Genomic DNA, 10,767 nt, shown 5'->3' with positions numbered 1-10,767 from the left:
CTTTTGCAAAGAGATGAATGCCAGAATCAGGGATGTTAAGAATTTGACAGATTAGAGATGGAGTTAGGGTTATGGTTATACCTTTGATGGTAGATTTGAGAGTCACATCGTTGGTGTCTTGATGGATTGCTGCATAGAAGCAACGAACTAATTTTGGGTAGGTTCGATTTCTAGGGTTAACATCTTTCTCCAACCTTGAACGAGTATGAGCTCTTCAATGTTGTAACCACGGGCAGTGAAGCTTTCAAAGTCCATGGGTTTTCCGTAGATCACACTCCTGTTCCTCCATTTGGAGTTGAAAAGGTCGAGAGCACGTGGGGGAAGATGAAGAGTACAAGTAATGATGCATGCACATTATTTGTTTTTAAGAAAGCTGTGCAAAAAAGAATTGGAAAACGTGAAGTATGTGGAGCTAGCATGCCTGGAGAAGATCAAAAATGGAAAAAAGATTTTTTCAATAAATGCAAAGATATCTTTTTTTCTCCTTTTTTCTAAAATGATTAGACATAAATGTGATGTGAATAGTGAACCATTTAATGCAAAGGACAAGACATTTGTGCCCATGTGTCACTTTTAACAACCAGACAAAAATTCATTTTTCTTTTGTCCTTTTTTTAATGAAATGAGGCTTCAAAAAGGATTTTGAAGATTCTTTTTTCATTTTGAGGATTCGATGGGACAAGCTATGATATTTAATCTTTGTTTTAAAAAATTGAATCTATCTTCTATCAATGGTTTAGTAAAGATATCAGCTAGTTGATTTTGAGTTTGTACAAAAATTAACTCTACTTCTTCCTTTTGAACATGATCTCTGATGAAATGATGTTTTATTTCTATGTGCTTAGACCTGGAATGTTGGATAGGATTCTTTGATAAATTTATAGCACTAGTATCATCACAATAAATTGGTACCTTGGAGTAGTTTAGAGAGTAGTCTTCCAATTGATTTTTTATCCAAATGATCTGTGAGCAACAGTTAGCTGCTGACACATATTCAACTTCAGTTGTGGAGAGTGCAATAGTACTTTGTTTTTTACATGACCAAGATGTAAGAGCATCTCCTAGGATTTGCCATGCACCACTAGTACTTTTTCTTTCTACTTTGTCTCCAGCATAGTCAGCATCACGGTATGCTTTTAAGTCAAATTATGAACTTCTTTTGTACCAAAGACCAATGTTAGTTGTACCTATAAGATATTTGAGAATACGCTTTACAGCAGTAAGATGAGATTCCTTAGGATCTGTTTGGAATCTAGCACAAAGTCCAACTGAGAATACAATGTCAGAACGACTTGCAATTAAATAAAGTAAGGATCCAATCATACCACGATATTCCTTTTCAGATGTATTTATTCCTTGTTCATCTTTATCTAGACTAGAAGAAGGATGCATAGGTGTAGACATTATTTTTGCATTTGTCATACCATATTTTTTTAGAATATCTTTGATGTATTTTTCTTGAAAGATAAAAATGCCCTCTTCTGATTGTTTTATTTGAAGTCCTAGAAAGTATCTTAATTCTCCCATCATGCTCATTTCAAATTCACTTTTCATGAGGTTTGAGAAATCATCACACATTTTTTCATTTGTTGATCCAAAAATGATATCATCCACATAAATTTGAACAATTAAAAGATCTTCCTTATATGATTTTTTTAAACAAGGTAGTGTCAATTTTTCCTCTAGAAAAGTCATTTTTAAGTAAGAATAGACTAAGTCTTTCGTACCAAGCTCTAGGGGCTTGTTTTAGACCATAGAGAGCTTTTGTTAATTTATAAACATGATTTGGAAATTTTGAATCCTCAAATCCAGGTGGTTGTTTAACAAAAACTTCTTCGTTTAAAAAACCATTTAAGAATGCAATTTTCACATCCATTTGAAAAAGTTTTATACCTTTGTGTGCTGCATATGCAAGAAGGATACATATTGCTTCAAGTCTAGATATTGGAGCATATGTTTCGTCATAATCAATTCCTTCTTGTTGATTATATCCTTGAGCAACTAGTCTAGCTTTATTTCTTATAATGTTTCCATCTTCATCTAGCTTATTTCTGAAAATCCATCTAATTCCAATAATAGTTTTATCAAGAGGATTTGGAACGAGATTCCATACCTGATTCTTTTCAAATTGTGAAAGCTCTTCAGTCATGGCTTGAATCCATGAATCATCTTGTATAGCATCATTTATATGTTTGGGTTCAATTTGAGACATCATTGCTAGGTTGTTGTTTTTGTCTTTGAAGAATTGTCTTGTACGTACTTGATCAGAGGCTTCACCAATAATTACATCATGAGGATGATGTGGTACAGTTTTCCATCCTTTTGGAGGAGTTGGAAGTGACTCTTCAATAGAGTCTAAGTGAATTTCTTTGTTGAGGATTTCTTCCTGTTCATCTAATTCATCATCAAGATTTTCAATGGTTGAAGGTTCATTAGTTTCATTGAATATAACATGCATACTTTCTTCCACACATTGATTTTTATGATTGTAAATTCTATATCCTTTTGAAGTTTGAGAGTATCCAATAAATATTCCTTTGTCCGATTTAGAATCAAACTTCCCTAGATTATCTTTGTTATTTAAGATGAAACAATAACATCCAAAAACACGAAAATATGAAATATTAGGAGTTCTATTTTTCCATAACTCATAGGGAGTTTTATTTAAAAATTTTCTAATGGTAACTCTGTTTATAATGTAACAAGATGTATTAACTGCCTCAGGCCAAAAATACTTTTCTACATTTGATTCATTAATCATAGTTCTAGCCATTTCTTGAAGACTTCTATTTTTTCTTTCTACCACACCATTTTGTTGAGGTGTTCTAGGACACAAAAAATTATGAGAAATTCCATTTTCTTCAAAGAATTGTTTAAAAAGAGAGTTTTCAAATTCTCCTCTGTGATCACTTCTTACTGATATGATTTTAGAACTTTTTTTATTTTGGACTTTTGTGCAGAAGTTTTTGAAAGCCTCAATAGAGTCATCCTTGTGTTTTAGGAATAGAACCCAAGTGAATCTAGAGTAATCATCTACAATTACGAACCCATACCTTTTTCCACTAAGACTTGAAGTTTTGACGGGACCAAATAAGTCTACGTGGATAAGTTCCAAAGGTTTATTTGAAGACACAATATTTTTTGATTTGAAGCTACTTTTTGCATGTTTTCCTTTGATGTAAGCTTCACAAACTGCGTCTTTATTAAATTTTATTTTGGGAATGCCTCTTACTAGTTCAAGTTTTATTAGGTTTGAGATGGTTCTCATGTTGGTGTGGCCACAACGTTTGTGCCAAATCCATTTTTCATTTTCATGAGATACAAAGCAAGTTTCAGATGAAATTTCATCTTAGAAAAGAGTATGTAGATTCTTGTGTCTGGTTCCACAAAAAAGAGTTTCATTTGTGAGAGGATGTTTCACGATGCAAGTATTTTGTTTAAATATAACTTCATAACCATTGTCACATAGTTGGCTTATACTTAACAAATTATGTTTTAATCCATCTACAAATTGAACATCTTTAATTACAGCGGAACCATTCTTACCAATGGTTCCTATACCTTTTATTTTGGCCTTTTCATTGTTGCCAAATGTGACTGATCCTCCATCCTTATTTTCTAGAGAGATGAAGCAATCCTTATCTCCAGTCATGTGACGTGAGCAACCGTTGTCCAGGTACCAAACCTTTTTCTTTATTGTGAGAAGACATTCCTGTAGAAGAGGTTAGCATTTTCTTAGGTACCCAAATTTGAGTGGGTCCTTTAGGGTTAGATTTATTTTTAGAAAGTACAATCTGTATGGGTTTGGAGGCAGGGACGAATTTTATGGGTTTAGAAAGAGATTTTTCTTTCCATGTAGGAAATAGATTGTCTTGTTTCTTAACAAGGTTTTGTTTAAATGGTCTTTTAAAGAAACATTTTGACTCCTCATGATTTGTTTTCTTACAGTAGCAACATTTTTTTATTTGTATTAAAGTGGTGTTATCTGAATTTTTTATATGAGGTGTAAAAAACGTTTCATATATTTTTTTTTGTTTTTTGAGGATTTGAAACCTATTCTTGCTTTGTCAAAAATACCTGATTGTGATCCCATTATGTTTTGAAATGTTTCAGTAGTCCTAACAAATTTTGTGACATCCTGAGTTAGATTTTCTATCTTGTTTTCTAAAGTTTCTATTTTTGGAAGATTTGATTTTTCAATTAGTACTTTTTGTTTAGAGGAGAGTGAAGAGTGAGCATTGTATAGATTAGTTATTGTGATAGATTGTTTATCAATTATTCTTTTTAAATCTTCCTTTTCTTTGATTAGGTTTGAAATTTGTTCTTTTTAAAAAAGACATTTTTGAGTTAAGAGGTCTGAATCCTCTAGTAGATTGTCAAACATAAAGTTCATTTCATGACAAGTGTTACAGGTGATAAGAGGACTTACTTCAGAGTCAGGGGTAGTCATAAGGCATAGATTTGCTTCTTCTTTGTCAGTGTCTGAATTTGAGTTTTCAGAATCATCCCATGAAGCCATCATTGATTTCTTTTTGAATGGTGTACCTTTGACGAACCTTTTTTGTTGAGGACATTCAGTTTTGAAGTGTCCAACTTTGTTACATCCATAACATGTGATTTTGCTTTTGTCTATCTCAGCTTTTTGAGGATCTCTTCTAAATGGTCGTTTGTTTTGTCCTCTTCGAAATACCATTTGCTGAATGCATTTAGATATGAGTGCTAGATCATCCTCGTCTTCAGAAGGTGTTTCATTTGACTCCTCACTTTTCATTTGAGTTTCTTTTGAGTTTTGAGCAGCCTTGAGAGCAATTGATTTTCCTTTCTTTTGTGGCTTATCTTCTAGAATGATGCATTCATGAGCACGAAGAGAACCAACAAGTTCCTCAACCGGTAGAGTTGTCAGATCTTTAGCTTGAGTTATAGCAGTAACCATTGGTCTCCATACTTTAGGGAGACATCTGAGTAATTTTCTTATTCTCTCATGAACAAAATAAGTTTTTCCCAGAGATCTTAATTCATTAATAATAATTGTAAATCTGGAGAACATTTTGTCTATAGTTTCATCTTCTTTCATTTCAAATGTTTTAAATTTTCTTACTCCCATATCTATTCTTTCTTCTTTAACATGACTTGTTCCTTCATGGTGAATTTTGAGTTTATCCCAGATCTCTTTGGCAGTGTTACATTCTTCAATTCTATCGTATTCTTCCCTGCTTAGAGCACATGATAAAATAAATTGAGCTTTTGAGTTTAAGAGTACCTGGTTTTTCTCTTCAGGGGTCCAGGACGCTTGAGGTTTTGGGGCAGCAGGAGCGGCGTCATTTGGAGCAGTCATTGGAGTGAAGTTTCCTGTTTCAATGATGGACCACATATTTATATCTTGAGATAAGAGAAAGAGTCTCATTTTACCTTTCCAGTAGTAGTAGTCAATTCCATTGAAGAGTGGAGGTCTGTGGGATGATCCTCCTTCAGTAATGAATTTTGTTTGTTCACCCATTCTTTGGGTTGTTGTGATCGTTTTACTCTAACACGGTTAAGTGCAGTTTTTTAGAGCCCGAGCTCTGATACCAAATGTTGGTAATAAATGTCACTAGAAAGGGGGGGTTTGAATAGTGACCTCTTAAAATTTTAGTTTAAGTGTGTGAGTAAGATATAAAGAAATATAGGACTGGTAATAAAGAACACACAGGGTTTATACTGGTTCACCAAAAGGGTTAGTCCAGTCCTCACACACAGTGAGATTTTCTTATATCTTACACTTTTATCCTTTAAACGAGGGATAAAGATGTTATGCTTTACACAACCTCAAAAGGCTTTTACACACACTAAAGTATCACTTTAGAACTTTCTATCTCTCTTGTTACAATCAAGATTTTATATCTCTTGAGGATATACAAAAGTATTTAATGGATGATTTGCAGATGATTCACTATTTGGCAGTGATAGGATTTCTTCCTCTTCTTATGAATAAGATAAGCTTTTTGACTTTGATTCAAAATGAGATTAAGCTTGAATGTCAAAAGTTATTTTGTTCTTTGCAAGAGGTGCTAGTTATATAGAGGCAAGAAGGAATATGTCTGTTTGTACTTGCAAGGCAATAAAATATCTTTCTTAGCTGGATGTGTACTTTGAGGATATCAACAGATAGTCCTTTGAGTACAAGAGCAGTCTGTCTTAGCTGGATGTGTACTTTGAGGATTCAGAAGATAGTCCTTTGAGTAGATGATCATTATCTTTTGAATAGATGCACGTTGGTTTATTTTGATTGGATGGAATATGCTGTCATTTGAACCAAATACTTTTGCCCATGTTTTGATAAGATCATGTTAAAGCTAAAACAAAATATATGAGTTTAAACAATAAGAGGACCTGCAAGGTACACTTGTTAGAGGAGTTAGGATGATAACATGTTGTCCTCAAAACTAAGAAGTGTTTTAACACAACAATCATGTGATTCAATTCAGTTATATTTATCTTATAATTAGTGATCTAGGTCCAATTAGCAGGCTTATCACTCCCTATATTAGTAACCACGCAGTATAATAAAGGCAAAAATATAAATGTTCCTACGCTATTACAAGGCTTCGGGAGGGGGATTACATAGTCAAAAACCCGTCAGGGGAAAGGAAAATAAAATGCGAGAAATTAAAGGCGGAAGTTAAAGCCCTAATTACTATTACATAAAAAACTTTTGCAAACCTATACACATTTTCTAGAATTTAAATGGCAAAAATAAAGAAAAGAAATCAATCAAAGGCATGCGACATACACTGGAGTAAGAGATGATGAGAGAAATCGCGAATAAAATATACTTTAAAAAAATCAAGGTTAAAAAACCTTATGGCTAAAAAACCTAGACAAACCTAAATGTTAAAACCTAAGGGTTAAAAAACCTAACTCTTACTTTATTGATAATTTCTAAGGTTTACCTATGAGTTTTTGATTAAGGCTAAACCTAAAATCTATTTATAATCAATATAACCTAAAATTAAACCTAAATTGTTAAGTTATTTAACCTAAAACTAGCCTAAATTAATTAATTAGGCTAAAATTAATCTCTAAATTAAACTAATTATTTAAACTAATTATCTAATTATTTAACTTAATTCTAATTACTAATTATCCTATGTTAATTAAAAGAATTATTTTGATAACAAAAATTAAAGAAAAGAAATAAAAAAAGAAAAAGAAAAGGGAAAGTAACAAACCTGGGTGCTGGTAATTCAAAGCTGCTTTTGTTCCTTTGTAATATAACCACACAATAAAAATATAATGTGTTAATGCAAAGAAACTGAAAAGTCAATATATAAACTAGAGTGGGACCCTCATGTTCATGCGTGATCCAATTAGAAGAGGAGAGAGTGGCTTGAGAACATTGACCGGCCAATGGAGTTTGGAGAGAGGACTGGATTCGCTGACCCACCAATAATTCTGCGCCATGCGTCACACTGTTCATCATCCTCAACAAAATCTGAGCCCAGATTTCCTGCGGATTTATCCATGGCTTTAGCTGCGATTTTTCTTGCCATGCCGCCTTCATCAAACCTGCGCATCTGAAACACGAAGAACAACAACAAAGAGCCGTTCATGGGAACCCAAATTACCTAATTATGACTCCCTGAGTTTAATGGAGGGGTTAGTTTTGGCTGAAAACGCTTGTAACATCCCGTAATTTCAGTTTATTAATTTAATTTGGATTTAAATTAAATAATTGGAATTTTAGTATTTTATTTGGATTTAATTGGAAAATGATGGAGTAAGAGCTATTGGGCTTATGGTGTGATGTTAGTAAAAGAGGGGTGCTAATTGGTTAGGCCTTTTACTAAGTTATGGTTAATTTATTTTATTTTATTTTTCATAAGATAAGAAAAAAAGGAACCATTTGGGGAAAAAGGAAGAACACGTGAAAAGGGCAAGAGAAGAGAAAGAGGCAAGAACGTGGAACCGGTAGGAGAGCATTGAAGAGATTCATCGAGGTAAGGGGGGACTCTTCCTTTTAGTATCTCTTATGTGGTCTTAGGTAATAGGTAGATTGATGTATGGTTTGATTCAATTAGACACTGGGGTTGTTAGGTTAGGTTGTTATAATTGGATTGAATTGATGATAATTGTGTGAACTATTTGGTTAATAATGCATTCAAATGATGTTTTGTGGTTTATAATTGAATGTATGATGATTATATGCCTGTATGTGATGTCTGGAATCGTTTTTGGGTGAAAAGGGTGTGAAATCGCAGGGTCTGTCGCGGACTTGGGGTTTGCTGAAATCGCAGGTCCGCTGAGCGGAGGGGGTCCGCTGAGCGGAGGTCCCAACGTAGGTTGCTTCTGTTGGACGTCGCTAGAGGTCCGCTGAGCGGAGGTCTGAAGGATTCGCTTCTGTCTTGCTTCGCTGAGCAAACCTTGCTGTGTGTGAACTTTTCTAAAACTTAAAATAACGTCTCTTTTGATCCGTGTATCATTTCTTAGTGCCATTTTGGGCGTTATGCAAGTAATTAAATGTTTTATATGATGAATGATGAATATGGGCGGTGGCCGACTTTATTTCTTTAAAACTCGATTTAATTACTTGATGAGAATTGAACATTGTGTGCATATGAGATAGGTGTGACAATGTGTTTGATGTGATGATGAATTGGTTGTGATTAATATTGTGATTGTGATGAATGCATGGCTATTTGAATGATGTTGAAAACATGTACATACTTATTCGGTGATGTGGTGTTGAGGTGAGTTGTTCATCGTGATTCGGTGATGTTTTAAGTATGTTATGTGTGTTTCATTCATTCATATGCATTTGATGATGGATCTCGTTGATGAGTGGATCGTTGGTGGCTAATTCCCATTGTGTGGAGATTAGTAAGAAGTCATCGTGTGCCCATGGGGGTGTGAGCGATGAGGTTAATCGTGTGCCCATGTGGGGTGTGAGCGATTAAAGGGCAGTATCGAGGAGAGAAGTCCTTGTTAGAACAAGATTTGTTCTGATCAATATTCTTAGTTTTGATGATAACAAGGATATAAATTTTGTGTGAGATAATGTGGTACTCTAATACATTGCAATTTCCTTTTCAGGAAATATATAAAGAGTATGCACAAATCAGCGCTCAGAAGCTTTGTCTCAGAAGGTTCAGCATGCAACATCAGAACATGGTCTGGCAAGACATCAGAAGATGGTCAAGGCAGAATCAGAACATGGGTCTATGGAAGCATCAGAAGAACTTGAGATCAGAAGCAGAAGCACTGAAGTTCTCATGGTATCACGCTCAGAAGCACTTCAAGGTCAAAAGATAAGAAGATGCTATGCACCAAGCTGTTTGACTCTGATGATATTCAAATATTTTATTCACAAACATCAGATCAGAAGAAAGTACAAGTGGCAGGCTACGCTGACTGACAAAAGGAACGTTGGAAGCTATTAAAGGCAACGTCAGTAGACACAGCGTGAACAAGGCTCGAGGTAGTTGACAAAAGCGTGAAACATTAAATGCAAAGCTGTACGGAATACGCAAAGCATTAAATGCGCCCAACGGTCATCTTCTCAAACGCCTATAAATATGAAGTTCTGATGAGAAGCAAGGTTGACGATTTTGCTAACAATAAACTTGCTGAAACGCTGTTCAAATTCAAAGCTCAGAAACTTCATCTTCATCAAAGCTCACTACATTGCTGTTGTAATATATTAGTGAGATTAAGCTTAAACGTTAAGAGAAATATCACTGTTGTGATTATAGCTTTTCAGAAGCATTTGTAATACTCTTAGAATTGATTACATTAATTTGTAAGTAACTAGAGTGATCAAGTGTTGATCAGGATACTCTAGGAAGTCTTAGCTTGTGTCTAAGCAGTTGTAATTAGAGTGATCACGTGGTGGTCAGGATACTCTAAGAAAGTCTTAGCTTGTGTCTAAGCATTTGTTCCTGGAGTGATCAGGTTGTGATCAGGATACTCTAGAAGACTTAGTCGCGGACTAAGTGGAAAACCATTGTAATCTGTTGCGATTAGTGGATTAAATCCTCAGGTGAGGTAAATCACTCCGTGGGGGTGGACTGGAGTAGTTTAGTTAACAACGAACCAGGATAAAAATAGCTGTACAATTTGTTTTTATCGTTCAAGTTTTTAAGACTACACTTATTCAAACCCCCCCCCCCTTTCTAAGTGTTTTTCTATCCTTCAATTGGCATCAGAGCGCCGGTTCTAAGGTGCAAGCACTTAACCGTGTTTAGAAAAGATTCAGGAAGAGAAAAACGCTTCAGTAAAAGATGGCTGGTGAAGTTCCTACAAATCCAACTGCATCTACATCTGGCTCTGCTGAGCAATACAACGGTAACAATGGTTATACTAGACCACCAGTATTCGATGGTGAAAACTTTGAATATTGGAAAGATAAACTGGAAAGTTACTTTCTTGGTCTGGATGCTGATCTATGGGATCTTCTGTTGGATGATTACAAACATCCTGTTAAAGCTATTGGTGTAAGGCTCACGAGAAGCGAAATGACTGATGATCAAAAGAAAGATTTCAAAAATCATCACAAATACAGGACTGTTTTGCTGAATGCTATCTCTCATGCTGAGTATGAGAAGATATCTAACAGGGAAACTGCCCATGATATATATGAGTCATTGAAAATGACCCATGAGGGAAATGCTCAAGTCAAGGAGACTAAAGCTCTTGCTCTAATCCAGAAATATGAAGCCTTCAAGATGGAGGATGATGAAGATATTGAGAAGATGTTCTCAAGATTTCAAACTCTAACTGCTGGATTGAGAG

This window comes from Vicia villosa, linkage group LG3 (assembly GCF_029867415.1).
Source record: "Vicia villosa cultivar HV-30 ecotype Madison, WI linkage group LG3, Vvil1.0, whole genome shotgun sequence".
Classification (NCBI taxonomy): Eukaryota; Viridiplantae; Streptophyta; class Magnoliopsida; order Fabales; family Fabaceae; genus Vicia; species Vicia villosa.
This window is presented reverse-complemented; position numbering follows the sequence as displayed.